The sequence below is a fragment of the Paramormyrops kingsleyae genome, chromosome 25 (genome assembly GCF_048594095.1).
Source record: "Paramormyrops kingsleyae isolate MSU_618 chromosome 25, PKINGS_0.4, whole genome shotgun sequence".
NCBI classification, from domain to species: domain Eukaryota; kingdom Metazoa; phylum Chordata; class Actinopteri; order Osteoglossiformes; family Mormyridae; genus Paramormyrops; species Paramormyrops kingsleyae.
In genome coordinates, this window is record NC_132821.1 from 5,367,027 (window position 1) to 5,394,899 (window position 27,873).

The 27,873-nt window shown below is 42.6% G+C and overlaps 2 long non-coding RNA genes and 5 other non-coding genes across 8 annotated transcripts in view; 4 read left to right on the forward strand and 3 right to left on the reverse strand.

Moving 5' to 3' along the window:
• Positions 1–25,652, reverse strand: part of LOC140582923 (uncharacterized) — a 93,810-nt gene extending 68,158 nt beyond the window's left edge. The window contains exons 1-2 of the long non-coding RNA XR_011985733.1: positions 25,501–25,652; positions 25,340–25,386 (exon numbers count right to left, since the gene is read on the reverse strand). This is a non-coding gene — a long non-coding RNA (uncharacterized lncRNA). The remainder of the gene's footprint in view (positions 1–25,339; positions 25,387–25,500) is intronic.
• Positions 3,658–7,838, forward strand: LOC140582925 (uncharacterized). 2 transcript variants are annotated; one of them, XR_011985736.1, is made up of 3 exons: positions 3,658–3,698; positions 4,431–5,116; positions 5,375–7,838. It is a non-coding gene; the product is annotated as an uncharacterized lncRNA (long non-coding RNA). The 2 variants fall into 2 exon arrangements; XR_011985735.1 differs by lacking the exon at positions 3,658–3,698 and having other exon boundaries at positions 4,169–4,686; positions 4,850–5,116.
• Positions 18,117–18,190, forward strand: trnat-ugu (transfer RNA threonine (anticodon UGU)). The gene has a single exon. It is a non-coding gene; the product is annotated as a tRNA-Thr (tRNA).
• On the forward strand, positions 18,602–18,675 carry trnat-agu (transfer RNA threonine (anticodon AGU)). The gene has a single exon. It is a non-coding gene; the product is annotated as a tRNA-Thr (tRNA).
• trnat-cgu (transfer RNA threonine (anticodon CGU)) lies at positions 19,176–19,249 on the forward strand. The gene has a single exon. It is a non-coding gene; the product is annotated as a tRNA-Thr (tRNA).
• Positions 25,653–26,677: 1,025 nt separating the features above from the next.
• trnat-ugu (transfer RNA threonine (anticodon UGU)) lies at positions 26,678–26,751 on the reverse strand. The gene has a single exon. It is a non-coding gene; the product is annotated as a tRNA-Thr (tRNA).
• A 500-nt stretch (positions 26,752–27,251) lies between these two features.
• On the reverse strand, positions 27,252–27,325 carry trnat-agu (transfer RNA threonine (anticodon AGU)). Its single transcript has one exon. It is a non-coding gene; the product is annotated as a tRNA-Thr (tRNA).
• Positions 27,326–27,873: the final 548 nt, after the last annotated feature.

Here is a 27,873-nt window from a genome sequence, read left to right on the forward strand (position 1 = left end):
CATCTTTTCTATCCTCGCTTTAAGCAGGGGGTGCTCTCTCCCCAACTGCTGTACTGGTGTTTCTGCTGCCTTTACCGGGGCCTGCATTTTAATGCTTTTCTGCACTCTACTGTCACTTGAACTGTTTTCCTGTCTAAAAATGAACAGAGTTCCTCACAGTCAACCCTTGCTCTATTCTTTTTTTTTTTTTTTGAATTCTCTCCCTGACTGTAGCTACTTCACCTTGATGTGTGGCTCTAAATTATTTGTTATTATTATTTATTTTCTACTTATTTCCTCTCCTAACTAAAATCCCTAACACTGCACCCAATTATCTACGGGCACACATACACTAAAACCTCTTGTCTATAAACTCTTATTTTTCTCACAAAGATGTGCTTTAATACCCTTTATCTCTAAACTTAGTCTCTATAATCCATAAAATCTATTAATCACAATATTTTATTCAACTACATTATTTTAAGATTTATCAAAGTTCTAAATTTACCAACCCGCACTTCCACTACTGTCAATGACGTTTTATGGAAATGCACAAATGCTCTATCCAGACCCCTGCTAACTTGATCTCTTCTACTTTGTACTTATTTCTGCTTTATACATCTTTACTTGCAACTTATCTGTTGAACATATACGTGGGCTTCCCCCGATTTAGCCCAAAACTGCGTACGTAATTATTTTACCCACTTCTGCATCAAATTAGCGCTCGCTCTCTGGCGTGCTGCTTCGTCCCTCTGCCTAGCATGCTCTCTCTCCGTTTTCCACAATAGCTCTCCCAATGAGCGCCTGTCTCCTATCTGTTGTCCAGCACCCCGGACCACTGCACACATACGCCCCCAGGCGTCAGCTACCTCCTTATCCTTATCTCCTTCACCACTTGCCCCTTCTATAGCTTCCTTCACCACCTGGATCTGCTTTACTAGTGGCTTCCACACTGCATTTTCCGGGGGTGCCCATCCCCCGTCATCTAGCTCCCAATCAAGCTTGCGGTCCATTTTTAATCAGTCCTGACTGTTTTAATCCCTCGTCTAGCAGCCCTTCTGCCTCCGGATGTGGGTTCAGCCACCCACACTTAGTACACCTCCTTATCTTAGTCGAATGTCCTACTAACAAACACCACCAATACATAAATCAACAACTTCTAAAATAATAAGACTATATTCAGAGCAGCTTACTGTTGTGTCCCCCCTGAACAGGGCACGTCACACAAGCCCAATCCCAGTCAAACAGGCCCGCTCCCAGCCGAAACCCCCCCGATCTCCAGCAATGTCAACTTGGAAGGGGGTGTTCTGTACGCACAACTGAGACAACCCAGGTGGCAGCTTATCGACCGCACTACCAGTGTTCTGACTCGACCAAGGCCGGCAAAATAGCCTTCAGGCATCACCCACCCTCCCGAGAGTCCAAGCTAGGGGTGTTCTTAGAACTCACCCTAGGCGAGGTCCTGCTCGGCAGTTGTAATGAACGCCCGAGGTACCTGTCGGCCCTGCCCGTACTGAGTCAGCGAGTGCGGCCGGGCTGGCACGCTTTTGGGCGTCCAATTGCTGGAAACTCCCCTTCGGTTCTGACAAACTGTAAGACCGCAAGCAGAGCCACGGGCAAGTTCCACCAACATAGAGCGAGCGGCGAGCACCCTGAACAGGAAGAACCCACAACCCTGCTCACACACAAACCAGTACAACTGCACCCAAGCTGGTGCTTTGATTCACCCTTTTTTTTTTTTTTGTTATAGAGGGGGACCTTATTCCCTCCTCTCAATCTAGAGTTCGGGGGTCCTGAATTCCCCAGGTCTCCCACCCAGCTTTTCTACCGCTCGTCAGCAAATAGTGGGGTTGCCACACCAAGGACAATGCAGGGGTCCCGTACCCTCCGCTCCTTAAAATTCTATTTCCCTGCGTGGGTCCCGTACCCTCCGCTCCTTAAGGTTCTATTTCTCTGCGCACGATACCTGGACACAATGCATACACAATACATAGACATACCCAATATACTGTATAAACACAGTGCGTGCAACCTCTCCTCCGTCTTAATTTACCGACGGGCCCCTGGACACTTCAAACTGCTCAATTTGACATATCCAATGTGCAGATTTTGATGTAACAGGCTCTGCTCACCTCTTCTAGTCGGCGCCTCACAGTTCTCTGTGTCCAAGTAGGCCGCGTCAACCCTTAGCCGAATCTTGCGAATCTCCTGGGGATCCCGGACGAGCCCCCAAATTGTTGGAGCACGGCATCTCCACCGGGTCCGTGGATGAGAAGAGATTCACAGCTGACACGGGGAGAAGTTGCAAATCACCGGTTTATTGTCTGACAGATTGCAATCCGGGAGCGGCCGTCTGACATACATTCAGCATGTACAGGAGGAGGCTCTGCCATATGTATCAGCTGTATCCCTTTTAAAGCCCTTTGGGCATCCCCCCCCCACTTTCTCGGTACCTTCCGTGTACGTGACAACCACATGTGTGAATCCAGTCAGCTCGTAGTTGTCCTTCTGGAAGGCTAAAAGATAAGTAGGGGCCGCTGATATTCTCTGTCACCCCCCCTATCTGTTCCGATTAGGTAGCCTTGCCTTGCCGGCGCGCCAGTCAGTTCTCGTTTTGATTAGTTACAGCCTTATAGAATCATTCCCTTTATTTTATTAATTATTCCCTCAACAGTCAGAATTCAAATATTTTCATGGTGGCCCTAATCCTCTTCCGTACAATAGCACGTTGACAAACATAACTGTTTTTTTATCCCTTAATTGCTTAATTTATTAAAATTTATTGGCTTTATTCTGCCAAAGTTTTAAAAAATGTTTTTAATGCATGTTGCTAAATACCGCTCACTAGTTCCTACAGCTATGAAATGTAATTAAATAAACCGGTCCAACTTATTAAAATAACAATATAGCAATTACTGCTAAACTATTTTATTCCTTAAATCTCATTCGTTTAAAAATTTTAACTAATGTGTCATACATCTTTTTAAATTATAGTGCTTTATTCCATTTGATTATCCAAATGTAGCTAAGTGTTGCTAAACAAACCTGGAATGTGATGTTTGTAGAGTTGTTACAGTAGGTTTGTCCTTACGTTAATAAATATGACGTAGGTGGTTGCGACATCGGGTGGAAGTTAAATTTAATTACAAATGGACTTGCATGCGCTAGTTTACATTCATCCCGCTATACGTTTTTTATTATTCCTTAAAACGTAATTAAAAATAACACTGTAATAAATACATGTATTGTATTTTTATTCTACCCCTATGTTAAACTAAAATTATACTGCACCACGTATACAATATGGCGATGAGTCATTAAAGAAGTTACTGGTCGCTCTTAATAAAGGTGTCTGTAACCTTATTAAAACCATTCTACAGTGTTAGAGATGGACTTTTTTTTTTATTACAAATGGATTATTTTATACTCTTTACAAATAAGACAAATTAATAGATAGAGTTAATGTGTTTTATGCCAGGAAGGGCTGCTGGCTGCGCGGTTCCCATATCTGCGGCACAGTGGATGACAATCGCGCTACATGGGGGAGAGAGAGCATGCTGGGATATGTTGTTTTATGGGGTCGTGTCTCTGCGCGCACGCGCTACACGGGCGAGAGCATGCTAGGATATGTCTCTAGGCGCATGCGCTACAGGCTGATCGAGTGCATTCTGGGTGAATCGCTCATTTCGATGACCACCACGTTGGTGTCGGACCTAAAGGTAATTCCTCCTAAAAGTTTGCTGGCTAAATGGTTTCTTTAGCCTAACAACAAAATAAAACACTGGTAAATACTGCTAATTCTTATTCTTTAAACATGTTGGTTAAATATGAGTTTAAGTGCTTTCTCCTTTTAAAATACGGAAAGTATCGGGATGCGTGTGCTTACTCCTAACACCCCGTGGCTGCGCCGGGACCCCCGCTGGACTTGTATGCGCTAGTTTACATTCATCCCACTATACGTTTTTTATTATTCCTTAAAACGTAAAAAAAAATAACACTAATAAATACATGTATTGTATTTTTATTCTACCCCTATGTTCAACTAAAATTATACTGCACCACGTATACAATATGGGTCCTGGGGACCCATTTAGAATAGTTTTATTAATATTTTTTTATTATTTTCGAATATAATCTATGTCTTTACTGCAAAAAGTCATCCCTTACGTGTAATGTAATGGATTTTTTTGACCACTGGATGTCGACACAGACCGTGGAAAGCCATTCAGAGTCAGCATGATACCTAGCGGTGAATACAATATTTAATTTTCGGCCAATATAAAATTTTGTGATATGTCTAAAATGTAACGACTTTTTTTTTTTATACATTTTTTTTATAAATTTGGATCTCTTTAGAGCAAACATAATCATATGGCATGCTTTTGTAACGCTCTAACTAGAGAGTGCTTACACTGGGGTGAAACCTGAGGAGTGTGTTACTTGCTTACAAGATGGAAAGATACACTGCTCAAGAAGTCGCTGATCACATTGCGGGTATGGAGAGCAGTACCTCGGAGGAGGACAGCATAGAGCCTAGTAACACCACCTATGAAGTGTCCGAAGAGGTCTGCTCCCAGGAAGAGGCGTTTGTGTCTCAAAAGGGCGACATAACCTGGGCAGGCAGAGCACCAGATCGAGGAGGAGGCAGACTGCCAGCACAGTATGTCCTGGAGACAACTCCAGGACCAACGCGGCTGTGTCTCGCAGGCAAGTGACATCCTTTCTGCCTTCAAGGCATTTCTGCCAATACCAGTAGAATGGATGATTGTCAGCATGACAAACCGGGAGTGGAGAAACCAATTCTCCAACAGCTGGGTTGAACTAACACTAGAAGAATTCAATGCCTATCCTGGCGTCTGCATTCTGGCAGGGGTTTTCAAGTTAAGAGGAGAGTCTGTCGCAAGTCTGTGGGACCCGAAGACTGAGAGACCGATATTCCCAGCGACAATGAACAGAGTGCAGTTTGGGCAGCTGACAGCAGCACTTCGACTTGATGAAAGATCACGATGAGCAAGAAGACCAACAGGCAAGCTAGCACCCATTCGTGAAGTCTGGGATATGTGGTCGGCAAACTTGCCTGTCATGTATAATCTCGGCCACGACTTGACCATAGATGAGCGATTGGTACCATTCAAAGGTAAGTAATATATGATATTTCTGCTCTACAATTATATACATTGTTACATGTTTATAATTCAAATATAGATCTCATGTTCATTAGCAATGAATCGTAATGGATCATTTATTTCAACCAGTTACCTTGTTCATTATTTGTACCAGAGTATGACTAAATTACTTAGGAATTACATTGTAACGTGTTACTAAAAAATGTATAATTTGTACCTGATTGCTTCATTTGACAACAAATTAGTATTCCCTCGATGCATTCTTGCAGGACGCTGCTCGTTCAGGCAGTACATGCCTCGCATGCCGGGGAGGTACGGTTTGAAGTTATGGGTGCTGTGTGACGCCAAGACCAGTTACTGCTGGAGAGTAAAAATGTACACAGGGAAGCCTCCGGGGGAGGCACGGGAAGTCAGTTTGGCTAAACATGTGGTGCTGGACCTGTCTGAGGGGCTGAGGGGGCACATCATCACATATGATAATTTTTTTTTACCTCCTTCAGTCTGGGACAGGAGCACCTCTGGCATCACCTCACGATGGTAGGCACTGTGCGCCGAAATCATCCAGAGCTGCCACCTACCCTGCTAACAACTAGGGGCATGTGGCTACAATCATCCAAATTTTCATTTGCTCAAAACGCCACACTCGTGTCCAATAGAAAAAAAACGTGCTTCTTATGAACACATTTCACAACACGGCAACGGCGAGATAGAAAGCCATAAATAATAATAGATTATAACAGAACTAAGGGGGGGTTGACACAATGGACCAACTAATTTCAAATTACAGTTGGAAAAGAAAAATAGCTTGCTAGCCCCTTGCAATGTTTTATAATATTCTGGACATTTAGGCGCACAATGCCTACGTTGTGTGGAAGGAGCTCCATCCCAGATAGAAGGCAGGATTAAAACAGAGACGCAGGCTATTCCTGCAGGAGCTGGGCGAAGCCCTAATCACTTCCACCGTTCAGCAGCGAACGCTTCTTCCCCGAGGCACCCATGCTGCTGCAACGGTGAGAGCGATTAGGGACGCCCAGCTCAGTGAGGCCCACCCCTCAGATGTCCAGCCCACCCAGTCCCAACCCAGTCTAGTCCTGCCTCCCCCAGAAGAAAAATCAGAGGAAGAGGTACACCTTGTGCCATTACAGCAGTGACCACAAGAGCAACATGGCGTGCTACAAATGTGAGACGGTGGTGTGCAAGGAGCATTATGATGCCGTTTGTAAAAAGTGCAAATTATAAATGTAAATAGTTAGTGTAGTTGCAGATTGTTTACCGTATTTGTGTTCCTGTTTTACCCGCAACTATTATGTTACCAATTGTATTTACCACTTTCATACTTGTGTTCTGTGTTCCTGTTTTACCTGCAATTATCTTAGGAAATGTTTTATCCAAAGTTCTCTAATTCTTTTTTCTTTTTTTAAATGTGTTATTTGACAAGGTTCATGTCTTTTCATAAAGTTTCATCCCTTTTGCACTGGCTGGCCCATTGTTTTCATTATTGATTAGGATTCAGGGTGTTTTTATGGTCGTTGAATACAGGCTCCACGCCAAACCCCATTCAAGTGAATCCTGGGTCCCCAGGACCCACATTGTATCCAAAGTCTGCATTTAAAATTTTTTTTTGTTCTTTATTAAAAATGTTTAACAGCTATAATTTTTTCAAAGGTTGATCCCTTTTGCCCTATCCTGCTTGCACTGGCCTGCCAATTGTTTTCATGATTGATTAGGATCTAGTTTTTTTATGGTTGTTGAATACACCTGCGTGAAGTTGCCCCCCCCCCCCCCATATGTTTCAGATTTCAACCAAACTGGTCTCAATCGTATGTGCCAGATTGTGCCGTTAAAATTTTTGTTTGTGCTGTTTTAGTTTCTGAGATATAAATGATTGTTTACATGGTGACGTCATCAGCGTGAAGTTGGCCCCCCATTTGTGTCTGATTTCCACCAAACCGATAGCAATCTTGTGTGCTGCGCTTGTGCTGGTTTGTGCCATTAAAATTGTCCTTTGTGTTGCTTTAGTTTCTGAGATATTAATGTTTGTAAGGTTGCCCCCCCTCCCATTTGCATCTGATTTCGACCAAACCGATCGCAATCGTTTGTGCTGTTAAAACTGTCCTTTGTGCTGTTTCCGTGCAGAGATATTGCTTATATACATAGTCACGTGACTCCGCTGTCTAGTTAGCCCCTCATTTGCCTCCGAACCGGTCTCAATAGTTTGTGTCATTTAAAAGTTGTCTGTACTGTTATTTTTCTGAGTTATACCTATTAGTTTATGCCTTTACGTGATCGCCGTATAGTGCTCAAGCTCATGTTTCTCATGTTAACAGAAGGTGGAGCGTTTGATGAGCTTTGATGACAAAGCTGCACGTAGACTTAAGCCCTGCCAGGCAGATACCGCATTATAGGATCATGCTAGATATTTTCACAAATGACCGACCGTTACATACTGCCTCGTTACGTGCAGGCTTGACCCAAGTCATCATCTGTTCTACCAACTCTTCACAGCACAGTACGATTCCTTGAGATGTAAAGATTCTTGGGAACGTGTAATTTAGGAGTGAAAAAGCAAAACGACAGTATGAAAAGTGACTCTTGCGATGTCAAAATGTGTGCCATTTACAGTGGTAAAGCACATCACAGAACTCTAAATTATGTGCAGATGTACATAGCGTTTTGCTACAAGGTAGTGAACGCCCCAGCACCAAACGTAACCAGTTAATGCTTAACTGTACAACAATGTATAATAAACTCTTGTCATTTTGCCTGCACTGTGTATTGTGATGTCTTTACCTTCCCATGGACCGCCTTACTTCTTGCACATGGTGGTTAAAAATGTCCAATAATGAAGTTTTACTGTCTTTGTAAAAATATAGCGAAAAATATGTATGTCTATGTATGAATACGTATGTATGTATGTATGTGTGTGTATAGTTAATGCACAGGTATAGACCTCACAAATATTAACGCCCCTGCCCCCCAGTTTCTAAAATGGCATTGCTCATGTGAAAATACAGCACCCCCTTATTAAATAGCAGCGTGGTAAAGTTGGTTTTATGTTCGATATTCGGATTTGCCTCCCCTATATCTTTGAAACGACACCACCAAAAATCACAAAAGTCACACTGTTTCAGGAGAAAATGCAGATTGTACTACAAAGTGCATTCTGGAGAACCAATACAAACATCTGTGAAATTGCAATAATTTCACATTCATAGTAAACCAATTTGTTACACTTCAAAGGTTGTAGTAGTTGCCAGAGGTGCTCCCTGACTTACTACAGGTGGAATTTCTCAGAAATATCCAACCACGAGTGTACACTAATCAATACATTTTTTGAAAAATTACTGTAAACCACACAAATGAATTTCTCCCACTTCAAAGGTTGTAGTAGTTGCCAGAGGTGATGACTGACTTACTACAGGTGGAATTCCTCAGAAATATCCAACCACGAGTGTACAGTAATTCAATATGTTTTTTGGAAAATTACTGTAAACCACACAAATGAATTTCTCCCACTTCAAAGGTTGTAGTACGTGCCAGAGGTGATGACTGACTTACTACAGGTGGAATTCCTCAGAAATATCCAACCACGAGTGTACAGTAATTCAATATGTTTTTTGGAAAATGACTGTAAACCACACAAATGTATTTCTCTCACTTCAAAGGTTGTAGTAGATGGCAAAGGTGATCACTGACTTACTACAAGTGGAATTTCTCTGAAATATCCAACCATGAGTGTACAGTAATTCAATACTGAAATGATCTTGCAAATTAGGCCATGAAGTGTATATGTGACCAAATAATGAACTCTGCAAATGAAGTAGGACAGGATAAAATATCTAACCAGTTGTCTTAACTGTAACAGAGAATGGAAAAATTACTGATTTGGGGATACTTCAAATGGTTGGTCAAGGTGAGAATAGTAGGCCTAAAAGCACAAAACAATAAGGGCGAAGACTGGTGGCAAATAAAATCAATATCCAAAATGGATAAATTAGAAAAAAGTAGTGTGTCACAGAAATGACTTGGAGACAGAAATGTGGTTCAGAATCCCATATCATCAAGGAAGTTTAATTTAAGGAAGTTATGCAAATAATAATAATTATATAATATCAAGAATAAGAATAAGTGTCACATCCCAATCGTTCCGATCGCCACTCTGTGCCTGCAATTCATGACAGAATGACCAGACTTAACAAGAAGACACCTCATCTTACTGAGGTGGCGTACCTCAGTCTAGTCGATGAGGTGATATACTGGCTCAGACAGCCCAGGAGGACCTCACAACTCGAGCCCTTGCTATACAGTCGAGGGATAACCTGGAAGAGATCTCTTCGTCCGAAGTGGAGGAGGTGCGAGAAAGCCTTCTGCAGCTGAGGAGTGGAGTAGCAGAGACGCTGATCAGGTAGGTATCCCTGGACTGTGGACTGCCTTGTTCTCTGTTAGAACTGCCTGAACCATCCTTGGCTCTGACTAAAGCGGCAGGTAAAAAGAAGTGGAAGAATCGCGGAGAAGCAGATTCCTCAGGAATCCTGTTAAAACCCCACATGAACCCCGCTTGCTTCCCAGTGGTTAAGCATGAGGCGTATCTCACAGTACTTGACCCGGTGGTGTTTGTGACCAGATAATGAACTCTGCAAATGAAGTAGGACAGGATACATGTGAATTCAAACAGGCATCACGCAAGCTAGAGCGCAAATGGCCCTCAACTAAACTAGAAGTTTTCAAATCTGCATGGAAAGAGAGCCTGTCTAAATACAGACAAGCACTAGTGACTGCTAGGTCTGTGCATCTCTCCAGATTAATAGACGGGAAGAAAACCAATCCAATCCCTATTTGAATCTGTGGTTAGGTTAACACATAATTCTCCATTAAACTCGCAAGTCCCACAATCTCTTAAGAGTAATGACTTTATTACATTCTTTAATGGTAAAATAACTAAGATTAGACAGACCATCCAGTGCACGTCCTTAGCTACCTATGACTGCCAGACTCCTGCTAGTCTTATGCCTATCAATAATGAGACTTTTGAATCTTTCATTCCTATGAAACACCCAGAACTCCTGAGCTTAATTTCCTCCTGTAAATCCTCTTCAAGCCTCATAGACCCAATTCCTACAAAATTCTTCAAGGAAATTGCACCGCAGATTAGCAATACCCTGTTAAATGTGTTAAACTCATCTCTTAAGCTTGGATATGTTCCAAAACCTTTTAAAATGGCTGTTATTAGACCCATCCTAAAGAAACCAAATCTTGAACCTAGTGTTTTAGGAAACTATAGACCGATCTCAAATCTTCCTTTCATTTCAAAGATCATGGAAAAGGTTGTAGTTCGTCAGTTGTCTTCTTTCCTACAAAAAAATAATACTAATGAATTATATCAGTCTGGCTTTAGACCAAACCATAGCACAGAAACTGCTCTAGTCAAAGCAATGAATGATTTACTTATGGCTTCTGACCGTGGCTTGATATCGCTGTTGGTATTACTAGATTTAACTGCAGCGTTTGATACTGTGGACCATAATATCCTCTTGGACCGGTTAGAAGGTGTGGTTGGCATTACAGGGACAGCACTCTCTTGGTTCCGCTCATATTTAACTGATCGCTATCAGTATGCACATGTGAACAACAAATCATCCAAGGCCACCAAAGTCACATACGGTGTCCCACAGGGATCAGTACTGGGCCCACTACTGTTTACCCTATACATGCTACCGCTTGGTAACATTATTAGAAATCATGGTGTTGGGTTTCATTGTTATGCAGATGATACACAGTTATATATATCTGTTAACCCTGATGATACATCACTCCTATCTCGGTTAGAAGATTGTCTGTTAGATATTCGGTGCTGGATGGCAAAAAATTTCCTAATGTTAAACACAGAAAAAACAGAAGTACTGGTGATTGGTCCCAAGGCTGCAAGAAATAAGTTTCACCACCTCAGTATTAGTGGCCTTCCTACACAACCTAACACAGTAGTTAGAAATCTTGGTCTTCTAGTAGATTCAGATCTATGTTTTGATGCTCACATAAGAAGTATTACTAGAACTGCGTTTTATCATCTACGAAACATAGCCAAGCTTCGTAAGATGCTCTCACTTCGTGATGCAGAAAAATTAATACATGCCTTCGTAACTTCCAGACTGGACTACTGTAGTGCCCTCCTTTCTTGTTGCCCGTCTGGTTCCTTACATAAACCTCAGCTGGTATAGAATGCAGCAGCCAGAGTTCTCACAAACACTAAAAAATTTGATCACATCACACCAGTCTTATCCTCCCTTCATTGGTTACCAGTTAAGTCTTGGATTGACTATAAAATACTGCTTTTAACCTATAAAGCACTGAATGGCCTTGCACCAGAATACCTTAGTGATCTGCTGACCACATACAATCCCCCACGCTTGCTTCAAGTACCTAGGGTAGAAAGAGCTATGGCAGGCTACAGAGCTTTCTCCTATAGAGCTCCTCAGCTGTGGAACGGTCTTGCACCGAATGTGCGGGTTTCAGGCTCACTCTCAATATTGAAGTCTAGACTAAAAACACACCTATTTAGTTTAGCTTATAGGGACACTAGTTCTAGCTCTAGCTAGCTTCTCACTCCCAGTTAAAGCTATAGTGTGAGGTGTAGAGCTGGGTGGGGATCGGTGCCATTGGCTTTGGATAAACTGAATTGACAGTGCTGTCACTCTAGCTTCACAATTGCTTGTGGGATTGGAATGCTGACATTTCAGGGACTCCCCATGCCTGCATTCCCACCTGCCTCTCCCTCCTACTTATGCTGCCATAGCCATATCTGCCGGAGCATTGCACTTCATATTGCACTCATCTACCTTTTAGCACTGCCTATAGTCTCCCTTACTTTGACTAATTGCATTTACAGTATTTCCCCTACTTCTCCTGGGGGGTGCTGCCTGGAGACCTCAATCTATCAAGATGTCCAGCACACCCTGCTACATGTGACGCCTCTAGCAATGACGTCCGTGCATCCAGCTCGCCGTTTTGCCTGTGTCATCTTCCTTGTATGACCTGCTCCCTGCCTTCTGGCTGCCTGGCGATTGGAGGGAGCAGTGGCACCGGCTTGCCATCTCCCCCCTGCTCCTCGTTTGTGTCTCAGATTTAACTGTATTTGACTCTCCCTGCCGGCCCCTGGAGGATGGGCTCCCCCTTTGAGTCTGGTCCCTCCCAAGGTTTCTTCCTTCTAGGGAGTTTTTCCTTGCCACTGTCGCCTATGGCTTACTCACTGGGGGCTTTGGGTGGGGATGCTGTAAAGCGCTTTGAGACAATGTAATGTTGTGATAATGCGCTATACAAAAATAAATTTGTTGTTTGTTTGTAACACCCGGGTCGTCAGCCACCACTCGGCCCGAGTCTGCGTCTGACCTCCCTGCTGCTGGTCCGCTCAGATCGGCACTTAAAGTCCCCACTGCTCCATCCCTGTTGGGAACCCCGGTCTCCATTCCAGCGGTTCCCGAGATGCCTCCCAACACGGAGTCTTCTGTTCCCTGACTTCCAGTGTGCTCAATCTCCTTAGCCCCAGTTCCTGAGGTTCCCGTATCTGTCCTAGTTCCTGCACGTGTCCCAGCTTCAGGTCCCGTCCCGGCTCCAGTTCCCGTCCTGGGTCCAGTTCCCGTGTCTGCGCCAGTTTCTGTCCCGGCTGCAGACCCCATGGCCACCCCGTTTTAGAAGATCCCGGCCAGGACCCTGTCTCTCTGTCTCTTGCAGAGGAAGAGGCCACTTATGCCGGGGGTCAAATCCCACCCACCCTGCCCTCGGGTTTGCCTTCAGTCCCCGTTGCTTCTGCCAAGCAGTCGCTGACAGTTCCTCCACCTCCTGCTTGGCTGTCGCCTGCAGTCCCCTTGGTTCATGCTCAGTGGTCACCTGCGGTCTCCCCTGCATTGACTCATTGGGCATCTACGATCCCACCTGTGATGACTCGTTGGTTGCCTGTGGTTCCCCCAGCTCAGCCTCGTCAGTCGCTTAAGCTATTGTTGGCTGTGGCAGTCTCTTCAACTCCCTCCTCGCCCCCTCTGATGTCACCTCCACCTCCTATCTCGCGGTTGCTGAGGGTCCCTCCAGCTCCGGCCTCACAGTTGCCTGTGGCCCCGGCTGCTCCTGCCTTCCCTTCAGCTCCCGGTTTTTTCCCTCCCTTTGTGTCCCCATCCCCTGGTTTGGTTCCCCTTGTGGGTGGTTTCCCAATGTTCCCTCCTTGTTCACGATATTTCCTGTTTGGTTCTTCTCCCCCTTTGGTCAGTGTGCCATCCGGTGCTGTCCCTTCGTTGTCCCCTTCCTTGATTTCTTTTGGTCTCCTGTTCCTGTCCTTGGTGTCCCTGTTCGTGTCTACGTTTGTTCAGTTGGTGTCCTGGGTGTTGCTGTCCTGCTTGTTCTTGGTGCCTGTACAGTTTCCATTTGCTTGTTAATGTCTTTTGGTTTTTGTTTCCCCCAGGTGGTGCTGTGCTCTGAGTTCCATTGTGTCCCCTGTTTGGTCCCTTTGGTCCCTTTAGGGGTACTTGTAGTAAGTCAGTCATCAGCTCTGGCAACTACTACAACCTTTGAAGTGGGAGAAATTCATTTGTGTGGTTTACAGTAATTTTCCAAAAAACATATTGAATTACTGTACACTCGTGGTTGGATATTTCTGAGGAATTCCACCTGTAGTAAGTCAGTGATCACCTCTGGCAACTACTACAACCTTTGAAGTGGGAGAAATTCATTCATGTGGTTTACAGTAATTTTCCAAAAAATATATTGAATTACTGTACACTCATGGGTGGATTTTACTGAGAAATTCCACCTGTAGTAAGTCAGTGATCACCTCTGGCAACTACTACAACCTTTGAAGTGGGAGAAATTCATTCATGTGGTTTACAGTAATTTTCCAAAAAATATATTGAATTACTGTACACTCATGGGTGGATTTTACTGAGAAATTCCACCTGTAGTAAGTCAGGGAGCACCTCTGGCAACTACTACAGTCTTTGAAGTGGGAGAAATTCGTTTGTGTGGTTTACAGTATTTTTCCCAAAAAACGCATTGAATTACTGTAAACTCATGGTTGGATATTTCTGTAAAATTCCACCTGTAGTAAGTCAGGGAGAACCTCTGGCAACTACTACAACCTTTGAAGTGGGAGAAATTAGTTTGTGTGGTTTACAGTATTTTTTTTTTTAAAACGCATTGAATTACTGTAAACTCATGGTTGGATATTTCTGTAAAATTCCACGTGTATTAAGTCAGGGAGCACCTCTGGCAACTACTACAACCTTTGAAGTGTAACAAATTGGTTTAGTATAAATGTGAAATTATTGCAATTTCACAGATGTTTGTATTGGTTCTCCAGAATACACTTTGCACTTTGTAGACGGTCCCTAGCAATAGGCTGCGCTTCCAACGCTGGCTTATTAGTTTTGTAGAAAATGCCTCGTCACTACAATAATTAATGAACATATCAGTCACTATACCATGTTGTAGTACAATCTGCATTTTCTCCTGAAACAGAGAGTGTGACATTTGTGATTTTTGTGATATTGAATTACTATAAACTCATGGTTGGATATTTCTGTAAAATTCCACTTGTAGTAAGTCAGTCATCACCTCTGGCAACTACTACAACCTTTGAAGTGGGAGAAATTCATTCATGTGGTTTACAGTAATTTTTCAAAAAATGTATTGATTACTGTACACTTGTGGTTGGATATTTCTGAGAAATTCCACCTGTAGTAAGTCAAGGAGCACCTCTGGCAACTACTACAACCTTTGAAGTGTAAATTCAAAGTAAAATTGGTTTACTATGAATGTGAAATTATTGCAATTTAACAGATGTTTGTATTGGTTCTCCAGAATACACTTTGTAGTACAATCTGCATTTTCTCCTGAAACAGGGTGTCACGTTGCGTGTTGACAGGCGAGCGGGGAAACAGGCGAGCACAGTCGGTGATACGGGCAAACGGGGTTTAATAGGACCAGCAGGGCAGACAATGAACACACACCAACTAGCATCACGAAACATCACAATACAATGGGGGATAGTGGGAGACGCGGACTAATATACAAAGGACAGGTTGGAATTAACTAGACATAGGTGGGAACAATCAGGAGTCGACATGAGGTAATGAGGGGGCGTGGCACACACGAGGATCGTTCGGAGCTGAACGTGACACAGAGAGTGTGACTTTTGTGATTTTTGGTGGTGTCGTTTCAAAGATATAGGGGAGGCAAATCCGAATATCGAACATAAAACCAACTTTACCACGCTGCTATTTAATAAGGGGGCGCTGTATTTTCACATGAGCAATGCCATTTTAGAAATTGGGGGGCAGGGGCATTAATATTTGTGAGGTCTATACCTGTGCATTAACTATACACACACATACATACATACGTATTCATACATAGACATACATATTTTTCGCTATATTTTTACAAAGACAGTAAAACTTCATTATTGGACATTTTTATTTAACCACCATGTGCAAGAAGTAAGGCGGTCCATGGGAAGGTAAAGACATCACAATACACAGTGCAGGCAAAATGACAAGAGTTTATTATACATTGTTGTACAGTATTAAGCATTAACTGGTCGCGTTTGGTGCTGGGGCGTTCACTACCTTGTAGCAAAACGCTATGTACGTCTGCACATAATTTAGAATTCTGTGATGTGCTTTACCACTGTAAATGGCACACAATCACTTTTGACACCGCAAGAGCCACTTTTCATACTGTCGTTTTGCTTTTTCACTCCTAAATTACACGTTCCCAAGAATCTTTACATCTCAAGGAATCGTACTGTGCTGTGATGAGTTGGTAGAACAGATGATGACCTGGGTCAAGCCTGCACGTAACGAGGCAGTATGTAACGGTCGGTCATTTGTGAAAATATCTAGCATGATCCTAAAATGCGGTATCTGCCTGGCAGGGCTTAAGTCTACGTGCAGCTTTGTCATCAAAGCTCATCAAACGCTCCACCTTCTGTTAACATGAGAAACATGAGCTTGAGCACTATACGGCGATCACGTAAAGGCATAAACTAATAGGTATAACTCAGAAAAATAACAGTACAGACAACTTTTAAATGACACAAACTATTGAGACCGGTTCGGAGGCAAATGGGGGGCTAACTAAACAGCGGAGTCACGTGACTATGTAAATAAGCAATATCTGCACGGAAGCAGCACAAAGGACAGTTTTAACAGCACAAACGATTGCGATCGATTTGGTCGAAATCAGACGCAAATGGGAGGGGGCAACCTTACAAACATTAATATCTCAGAAATTAAAGCAACACAAAGGACAATTTTAATGGCACAAACCAGCACAAACGCAGCACACACGACTGCGATCGGTCTGGTGGAAATCAGACGCAAATAGGGGGCCAACTTCACGCTGATGACGTCACCATGTAAACAAACATTTATATCTCAGAAACTAAAACAGCACAAACCAAAAATTTAACGGCACAAACGCGGCACATACAGAAACCAGTTTGGTTGAAATCTGAAACATATCGGGGGCCAACCTCATGCAGGTGCGTAACCTCGGGGCAGGACACATTGTTTGGATACATTTATTTTCTTACTTTACAGATTACTGTTTTGATAAATGTGCTTAGATGTGTTTAGTACAGTATATGCCCTTCTTGTTTTATCCGGTTCATTTTGTGTTTAAATGCTAAAAATGTGCTCTGAAAATAATACATAATCCCACACACAGCCTCTAGGTGGTGTACTGTAGGACAGCACCGCTCAGAGTCACAAAGACACAGATACGCAGATAGCACACCTCTGAAGGTCTGAAACCCCAAAGGCAGATATTTTGTTTCTTTAGAATAACAACAGTTCGTTCAACATAAGTGAAGATAAGATAAGATAATCCTTTATTAGTCCCACAAGTGGGAAATTTGCATTGTTACAGCAGAAATTGGACAGTACAAGAATATAGCAGCAGAAATTAAAATCAGTAGGATAAAAACTATACACTCACCTAAAGGATTATTAGGAACACCATACTAATACGGTGTTTGACCCCCTTTCGCCTTCAGAACTGCCTTAATTCTACGTGGCATTGATTCAAAAAGGTGCTGAAAGCATTCTTTAGAAATGTTGGCCCATATTGATAGGATAGCATCTTGCAGTTGATGGAGATTTGTGGGATGCACATCCAGGGCACGAAGCTCCCGTTCCACCACATCCCAATGATGCTCGCTCTATTGGGTTGAGATCTGGTGACTGTGGGGGCCATTTCAGTACAGTGAACTCATTGTCATGTTCAAGAAACCAATTTGAAATGATTCGAGCTTTGTGACATGGTGCATTTTCCTGCTGGAAGTAGCCATCAGAGGATGGGTACATGGTGGTCATAAAGGGATGGACATGGTCAGAAACAATGCTCAGGTAGGCCGTGGCATCAAAACGATGCCCAATTGGCACTAAGGGGCCTAAAGTGTGCCAAGAAAACATCCCCCACACCATTACACCACCACCACCAGCCTGCACAGTGGTAACAAGGCGTGCCTTGAGTTTCACTGTAGGGAATGAGATGCTGTGAGGTTTCTGCATTTTTTCCACTGAAGGCAGTCATTGTGGGAAGAAGCTGTCAGAAGCAAATCATTTGCTCCAGGTGAGGCTTTAGTTCAGAATCTCCGCATGGCCCAACCAGACGCTGCCATGTGCATAGCAGACGCTGACTGATTACAGTACAGGAGTCTATGACTCAAGGCGTGTAAGTACACTATGTCAGTGTTTTCTCGAAAAATGTTGTCCACACAATAGTCTTGGGCCCATACCTTACTTTCCTTAAGTAGTAGATCACTGAAATCTGGCTGAAGTTTCAGCAGATTCTCATTATCTCAATTGCCACCATCACGATCCACTGAGTGAAGAAGCAGGGGAGTCTTGACTGACTGACATAATGAAGAGTGTACAATCGGCTTGAATCTAAAAATTTTTTGCTGTCAGGGTACTAGTTGTAGTACTTGGACAATCCCTGAAGTAAGAGGTGCAATTCTTACCAGGGGGTGCTGTGGCTTAGTTGGTTAAAGCGCCTGTCTTGTAAACAGGAGATCCTGGGTCCGAATCCCAGCAGCACCTTGTTAATGCTGATGAATCTTTTGCCAAGAATAACCTTCATGTCTGCTGGAGGCATGGTAGGTGTAGACCTTGTATGTTAAGAGCAAAAGTGTCAGCTAGGCACTCGCACAACGTGTCTTTGCTCCTGCCATGGAGGCATTACAATAGTTCTGCTCGAGAAAATAGTTCAATACTGAAGACTTTGCTAGAAGCCACACAGCTACCTTCTTCATTGGGCAGTGAACATGACAGAGGTGAACAGCAGTGGCCTGGAGAAGGATAGTTATGGAGAAGAAAGAATTTGAAGCGGTTGTGTAGAGGAAGTGTTGACCAATTTCAACGGTTGGCAAGGATCATAGCCATGATCATGTAATTGTGAAATACGTAACTGACAGACAAGGGTAGTGGTGGTCCTACTTTTTCCTGTCTCTTGGTGCTGTGGCTTAGTTGGTTATAGTGCCTGTCTAGTAAACAGGAGATCCTGGGTTCAAATCCCAGCAGTTCCTTGAATTTCACTGTAGGAAATGAAATGCTGTGAGCTTCTTGCCTTTTTTCCACTGAAGGCAGTCATTGTGGGAAGAAACTGTCAGAAGCAAATCATTTGCTCCAGGTGAGGCTTGAGTTCAGAATCTCAGCATGGCCCAACCAGACGCTGCCATGTGCATAGCACACGCTGACTGATTACAGTACAGGAGCCTCTGACTCAAGGTGTTTGAGTACACTATGTCAGTGTTTTCACGAAAAATGTTGTCCACACAAAAATCTTGGGCCCATACCTTACTTTCCTTAAGTAGTAGACCACTGAGATCAGGTTGAAGTTTCAGCAGATTCTCATTATGTCAATTGCCACCATTACGAACTACTAATTGAAGAAGCAGGGGAGTCTTGACTGACTCAAATAATGAAGAGTGTACAATTGGCTTGCTTCTAAACATTTTCTGCTGTCACGCTACTAACTTTAGTAGTTTGATAATCCCTGAAATGTGAGTTGCAACTTTTAATAGTGGGTGCTGTGGCTTAGTGGTTTAAAGCGCCTGTCTCGTAAACAGGAGATCCTGGGTCCAATTCCCAGCAGCACCTTGTTAATGTTGATGAATCTTTTGCCAAGATCAACCTTCATGTCTGCTGGAGGCATGGTAAGTGTAGACCTTGTATGTTAAACTAAGCCTGCTTTCTTCTCCTTAGTCATTTCTTTTCTTAATTGTATCAGTGTAATTACCACACACTCGTGTCAGTTATGGCAGCTGTGTCTTGTGGTGCTAAATGAAGCAAATTATATTTGTTTCTGACAGACGACCGACTGTTTTATCTTGCGCCAAACCGCACAACATAAACATTGGAAATAATAGTTCTTAACTATTATTTTGGTGTGATTTTTTTTTTTTTTAGAAAATCCTGTACATTGCTATACTGATTTGGGAAGATCGGCTCTCAATTGCCCCATGACTAGTCAATGTACTTCATGATGACAGGTATGAGTGCTACAGGGTGGTTGTCATTCAGGCAGAAGACAGAAGACTAATTCAGCAAAGGTGTGATGGTGGTATTGTTTAAGCACGTGGGGACGACTGCCTGGCTCAAGGAAACGTTAAAGTTATCTGTGAAGACATCATCCGGCTGGGTGTTACGCTCCATGTCACATGACCAGGTAATGTTGTGTGGTCCCGCTGCTGTTTGTGAGTTTACTCTCAGCAGAGATCTTCTCACATCAGCTGTGAACAAACACAGTGCCTGTTGAAGAGAGATAGATAGATAGATAGATAGATAGATAGATTAGATAGATAAATAGATAGATAGATAGATAGATAGATAGATAGATAGATAGATAGATAGATAGATAGATAGATGATAGCATCAGCCTTGGAGGAAATCTCCCGTTTGCGTGTTTCACCCATTAAAACACACCTCACATATCTGTCCAAGTCTCTGGGGCTTTTTCAGCAGCATTTAATGTCTGATGCTCATATTTTTGTGGAATGAAAGAAGCAATAAAGCAGTTTAAGGCACATTTACTCAGCTTTGAAACCAGGGTTACCGACTCTTACGCATCTGGTGTGACGCTCACACTTCTTGACTGTCAGGCTCAGGAAATCTATAATATTCTATTATAAACTCATAATTAGCTACACCAAAAGCGTTGGGGTAGTTCACAAACCCTACAGACTATTTACAAGGTAATAAAACTGTTACATGCATGTAAATGTGTGTGCAGACTTGTCTCCAATTGGAAATGTCACACCAGCCAGCTGACCAAAGTTGGCAGCCCTGTGAACCTCTGAAATATATGTAAATAACCAGGAAAACCTTAGTTTTTCATTCAGGCCACACACTGGATTGTGTTAAATGTCCTAGACAAAAAGTAACGATTAGGCTAAATAAAGATGTGACTCAGAAATACCTGAGTGATTAGGTGTCCAAGGCCTATGAGATACTGGCACCATATCCAATGTCCCCCATTGTGGGGACCCAGATAAACAGCTTTTGGAAATGGATTCATGCATTTGATCTAACTCAGTACAGAAAATCACCTCCATATATCCATATGCATCCACAGGACATCGAGGGCTGTGCTGCATTTAATCGTAAGCTTGTTAAGGTATAGAGGCCTTCATAAATGTCTAGTTTTGCAAGAACAATGTGGTCAATCCTCTTTGAAAGCTGCCAGCTGGGAAAGCATGTTGGATTATTGGACAAGACATACAGTCATAATTGCTTAAACAAGTTGATTTATCAGTCTGTTTTATAATAATACACTGGTCCTTTCTGAATAACCCCTCACTCTATTGAATACAGTGATCTGATGCCCATTGCTAATATATGGGCTGCAGCACTTGATACACACTCACAGGATGATAATTCATTGCATGAAGATTTCGGTTCACTTACATTTTCTTCATATTGTGTGTGGTAAGTGCAATAACCAGAGGAACCATGATAATCTACTCAAACATGTCTAGGTCTGTTTTACACATCGAGCCAAGGCAAGAGAAAATGTTATTTACTGATTTTCAAAGTGTTCTCTCATCGGTAACACTTTTCCTGAGGGGGCACAAATAATGTAGCATTATGCTGTTACTTCTGTATTACTTAACCACAAAATAAGTCTTAGTGATCAGCTTGATTTTGTCCGTGAATATGGCCGCTGCACACGCTGCATCTAACTGCTGCTGTCATGGATTTTTAAAGGTCACCGGGCAGGAAACGGCAACATCACGTTCATCTCAAATGGGAAAGTACTAAACTTCAGCGGCGCGATGTCTGTTCCTGCAAAATATACGAATAATTTATGGCTTATAATATTTGATTTATTTTTATTATAAAAGAACGCAAATGACTGCTAATTACAAACTGGCACAAAAAGAAGCGTCTATTTAAAATGGAGTAATCATGGCATTTTACAAATATTGCGAATAGATCCGCTTTTTTATAATTTAATACTGAAGCTATTATATTTAGTAATCTATGTTTTGATCCACCTATAGTGGCATCCCTGAAAAGTACACATTGTTTCTGGATCGCTTGTTCTGTGAAATGACGTGTCCAGTGGATGTAAGAAATATGGCAGCAGCTTGAAAGACATTATAAATGACTACAGTCACCGTAGAGAATGTTAATCTGCAATAACAGGGGTAGAATTACTTTGTTCGGGGGGCACAGCAATGTTTGCCTTTTATCCCCTCAAATATAGGAGGGCACTAAGGCATTTTCCCGTAGGTTCGGAGGGCACCAAGGCAATCAAGAATTACTGGCCAGGGCACTGAGGCAAAAAGGTATATAGCCGGACGCATGAAATATTTAGCATTCTGACATTTTCAAGGGAAATAAATGCATTAGCACCCTGTGAAATAGTGTTAGACTAGCTATTGAAAAAAAGATGCTGTTGCCTTCATTCACCTACTCAGTAATGACGAAATGTTTTATGAAAAAAAACAGAACCAGCTATTGTCAGTGATAAAAACTTTTATTTAATTATTTTTACTGAGACATTGACACTAACATGACTAACAGAACTTCAAAATAATGCATGAGTGACCATATTCAAGCCAACTAACTAACACTCGCCAACTGTCCCGAGCCACTCAAACACTGTCCCGAGACACTCAAACACTGTCGCGAGCCACTCGCTAACTGTCTCGAGCCACTCAAACACTTCCGCGAGCCACTACGAACTGTCCCGTGACAGCAGCTGCAGGACAGTACAGTTTATGCTCTAACTCCTTCTCTGTTTTCACTTCAATTCAATGCACATCTGGTATCAATTATTTCAATCTTCTATGAATTATTACAGTCTATTATAAATTATTACAACGTCAAGTAATGACAGATAATTTCCATAACAATAGATGCGGTATGATTGGGATAGACATGCAAAACCAGCGAAATTACCTAAAAAAATTTGGTTATTTTCAGGGTCTTAGAAGCAGCGTCCGTCATTTCAGCCTGCTTTCTTTTTTTCACCCGATCTTTGGTAGGCATTTTAATTGGAACTTTTTGGCCTTATAACAGGTCCTTAACATGTATTTGTCGATGTAAATCGATGATTGTTCACGTGCCAAAAATACCACCAATACAGCCTCACTTTCAAAAGAACTTCTAAACCTTCTCACCCTCCCTATTCTATGAACATGTTGCTATTAGTTTCGGAGGGAGGTACGCATCGGCTAGAATAGCCGCTCTGAATAATTTAACCATGGAGGCGTGGCTAACGTAAAATTATGGGATGCGCCTATCAACCCAGATATCATGGACATGGCGACAGAGAAGTAAAAAACGGAAGAACTTCTTGATTTCATAAGTTTATTGACTTTATTATGATCTAAACCAGAGGTCACTAACAGGCGGACCGCGGGCTGGGTCCGGATCCAGAAGCTGTCCCATACGGACCCGGACCGATAGCCAAAACATTGTTAGTATTTAAAACCTGACGGGACGCTTCTATTTTCTCCGGCGCAGCGTTTGTAGTATTTTCGGTAGTGGTTTAGCAGTAGAGCCGCCGTTTCCCACGCCAATGAACGTCAAGCGTCTTTGAACGCCAAGCAAGATGTAGTTCGGCGTATGCAGCCCTTTGTCTGCGCTAATGTGCCGTTAGTGTTAGTAGTAGCATCGAAGATAAAATCCACAACCAAAAAGCCGTAATGTTCCTAACAGAGAGACTGGTCTGGCCTGAAATCATAAAGCTGAACAGTTTTCAAATACAGTATGTATTATATAACATATTGGATAAATAGACGTAGTTTATTGTTGATTTCATGTTCGTTGAAGTTTCTGCTTTTTAACATATGTATAAAGTAATGTTATCTGTTATATAAATAAACTCGGGTGAGTACAAAAAATGTACATTTTCATGGCTGCCAAATCTCAAGCATCTGCACTACAGCCAGCTGCCCAAAGTTCTTTGTCACGTGACAATAAATATTGTCAAAACGTTTTTCAATTGTACTGAATTAATTTGGTTTGACAGTCAGGTACTGATTACATGCAATGTTAGTACAGCTAATAGGCTACTTAAATATAGATCACACTAAATAGTTAGACATTATAATCTTCCGGACCTTTGCTTCAAGAAGTTTTCTCTAACTGGACCTCTTTAAATTTTAGTTGAATACCCCTGATCTAAACATACACAATAGGGCACAAAGGCAACTGAGGAAGAGGGCACTGCAATTATCTGCTGGCAAGAACTTGTAAATATTCAGGGCAGCACGGCAAATTGCTAAGGCACGGCGGCTTTTGCCGTCGATGCCGTCGATAAATTCGATCCCTGCAATAGATAATGGATTGAATGGCTTAATGGATGGCTGTGCATATTCTTACACGTCTATTATTAATAATTATGCATTGTTGGAGTCAGAACTCCGCCAGGTCCGTTGATGAGAAGAGATTCACTGCACAGTCGAGGAGTAGTTGCAAGTCACCAGCTTATTCTCTGACAGATTGCAATCCGGGAGCAACCATCTGACATACATTCAGCATGTACAGGAAGAAGCTCGAACCATAGGTGTCGGCTCTAGGTCTTTATAGGCCTTTTGGGGTGTGGCCCCCCTTTTCTGTACTTTTCCACCTACGTGACTACCACATACATTGACATTTACTCTAGTTAGCCATTAAGTACGTGTCCCCCCTCCCCTTTTACATTGTGCAAAAATTAGAAAAAGTATTAGTTCACCCTGTCCTCTGGCACAGGTCATCTCGACCTGTTCTCTCGCTATCAATTCCTGATTTCTGCCAACTTCATGAAGTGAGATCGCCCCATCCTGCAAGCCCAGTATCAGTTCCCATGTCCAGTGTCTGCATTATATTCAACACTGTGTTATTAGACATTAGTAAATTAGCATTGGCATTATTGTATAATTAACCCCTCAGCATGTAGATAAATTTAGTGGTTTTTGCCAGTCGGGCTTGGATTCAGTATCTATCTTATGGAATATTATTTAGCACTATGAAACGAAGAATATAATCATTATGGTATTATTAAAAAGCATGCCAAATACCCATGATGTAATCATTACAATGTAATCATTATAATGTAATCAACACAATGCAATCAATTGAGTATGTATTTGCACCTCGTGTTAGCCCAGGGCTGGGCTGGCCATCTGGCTTACCAGGCAATGCCCAGTGGGCCGACGCACATTATACGTATTTTAAACATGCACTTTAAGGAGTGTTCCAGAAGCACCCTGTAAAAATGCAAATTCACATTTTGCACTTAAGGAGAGAGTCCTCACTGCCTATGGGTGCCGTCTTAGGACAATACTAATGAATCTCGCACAGAAAACACATACACTCACGGCATGCGCAAAAAGAACAAATGCAAAGAATTCTTTTCTTGTGAAATTAAAGATGTACAACTACATCAGAATATATTTTAACCATCTTACACTCCCACACAAAAACAAAGACAATATGAGCAGCTATAAAGTATTTGTAAAAAAATATTTTTTAAAACAATTAAATGAATTGATAGTGTTTTTGGTGATGATTTTGATGTTTTATTTGTCTCATTTGGATGTTGTCTAAAATGACACACAGAAACTCACCTAAAGACAAACATGGAAATCCATCTACACACAATGCAAAAAGACACACTCATCACAACAATTGTGTGAATACAACCATAACATAGTATTAATGATATTATTAAAAAAAAAAACATGCGAACACACTTACATTTCTGTATGCCTGGTCTGGTCCTGCACTCTCCACTGTGGTCCACACTATAGGAGATGCAGAATGACATAGTGCTGCTGTATCCATTTATTTATTGGTGCCACTTCTTCACATACATGCATAAGTATCTGTAGCGTGTCAGACTCACACTCTGTACTCACTTCAGCTTCTCCAGTTTACAGCTGGGATCCTCCAGTACAGCAGAGAGCAGCTTCACTCCTGAGTCTCCTGGGTGATTGTAGCTCAGATCCAGCTCTCTCAGGTGTGAGGCATTTGACCTCAGAGCTAAAGCCAGGGAAGAACAGCCTTCTTCTGTGAGTCTACAGCCTGACAGCCTGCAGAGAGACAGACAAAGACTCCCCAATAAATAAGATCACCTCACCATTACAAGCATTGGGCCTCATTCACCAATATTCACCAACTAAGCCACAGTGCCAAGAGACAGGAAAAAGTAGGACCACCACTGCCCTTGTCTGTCAGTTACGTATTTTACAACTCCAAGACCGTGGCTATGATCCTTGCCAGCCGTTGAAATTGGTCAACACGTCCTCTACACAACCGCTTCAAATTCATTTTTCTCCATAACTATCTTTCTCCTGGCCACTGCTGTTCACCTCTGTCATGTTCACTGCCCAATGAAGAAGGTAGCTGTGTGGCTTCTAGCAAACACTTCAGTATTGAACTATTATCTCGAGCAGCACTATTGTAATGCCTCCATGGCGTGAGCAAAGACATGTTGTGCGAGGGCCTAGCTGACACTTTTGCTCTTAACATACAACGTCTACACTTACCATGCCTCCAGCAGACATGACGGTTGTTCTTGGCAAAAGATTCATCAACATTAACAAGGTGCTGCTGGGATTTGGACCCAGGATCTCCTGTTTACTAGACAGGCACTTTAACCAACTAAGCCACAGCGCCAAGAGACAGGAAAAAGAAGGACCACCACTGCCCTTGTCTGTCAGTTACGTATTTTACAACTCCAAGACCGTGGCTATGATCCTTGCCAGCCGTTGAAATTGGTCAACACGTCCTCTACACAACCGCTTCAAATTCTTTCTTCTCCATAACTTTCTTTCTCCAGGCCACTGCTGTTCACCTCTGTCATGTTCACTGCCCAATGAAGAAGGTAGCTGTGTGGCTTCTAGCAAAGTCTTCAGTATTGAACTATTTTCTCGAGCAGAACTATTGTAATGCCTCCATGGCAGGAGCAAAGACACGTTGTGCGAGTGCCTAGCTGACACTTTTGCTCTTAACATACAAGGTCTACACCTACAGGTACCATGCCTCCAGCAGACATGAAGGTTATTCTTGGCAAAAGATTCATCAGCATTAACAAGGTGCTGCTGGGATTCGGACCCAGGATCTCCTGTTTACAAGACAGGTGCTTTAACCAACTAAGCCACAGCACCCCCTGGTAAGAATTGCACCTCTTACTTCAGGGATTGTCCAAGTACTACAACTAGTAGCCTGACAGCATAAAATTTTTAGATTCAAGCCGATTGTACACTCTTCATTATGTCAGTCAGTCAAGACTCCCCTGCTTCTTCACTCAGTGGATCGTGATGGTGGCAATTGAGATAATGAGAATCTGCTGAAACTTCAGCCAGATTTCAGTGATCTACTACTTAAGGAAAATAAGTTATGGGCCCAAGACTATTGTGTGGACAACATTTTTCGAGAAAACACTGACATAGTGTACTCACACGCCTTGAGTCATAGACTCCTGTACTGTAATCAGTCAGTGTCTGCTATGCACATGGCAGCGTCTGGTTGGGCCATGCGGAGATTCTGAACTAAAGCCTCACCTGGAGCACATGATTTGCTTCTGACAGCTTCTTCCCACAATGACTGCCTTCAGTGGAAAAAATGCAGAAACCTCACAGCATCTCATTCCCTACAGTGAAACTCAAGGCACTGCTGGGATTTGAACCCAGGATCTCCTGTTTACTAGACAGGCACTTTAACCAACTAAGCCACAGCACCAAGAGACAGGAAAAAGTACGACCACCACTACCCTTGTCTGTCAGTTACATATTTCACAATTACATGATCGTGGCTATGATCCTTGCCAACTGTTGAAATTGGTCAACACTTCCTCTACACAACCGCTTCAAATTCTTTCTTCTCCATAACTTTCCTTCTCCAGGCCACTGCTGTTCACCTCTGTCATGTTCACTGCCCAACGAGGAAGGTAGCTGTGTGGCTTCTAGCAAACTCTTCAGTATTTGAACCAATTTCTCGAGCAGTACTATTGTAATGCCTCCATGGCAGGAGCAAAGACACGTTGTGCGAGTGCCTAGCTGACACTTTTGCTCTTAAGTAACTTCACAGCACATCGAACTGGGTGTAATACATAATGGTAATTTCATTTAGCACATAGAGAAGAACATTAAAGTAATGTCACCTTTGACTGTAAAATTGATGGCCATACACCGTATTTTACGTCGCTCCTTCTGAGGCACATTAGACATTAATGCGCTGTGTGAAATAAAATCTTTTAAAGTTGAAGGTCTCCATCATTATCCGGTTAA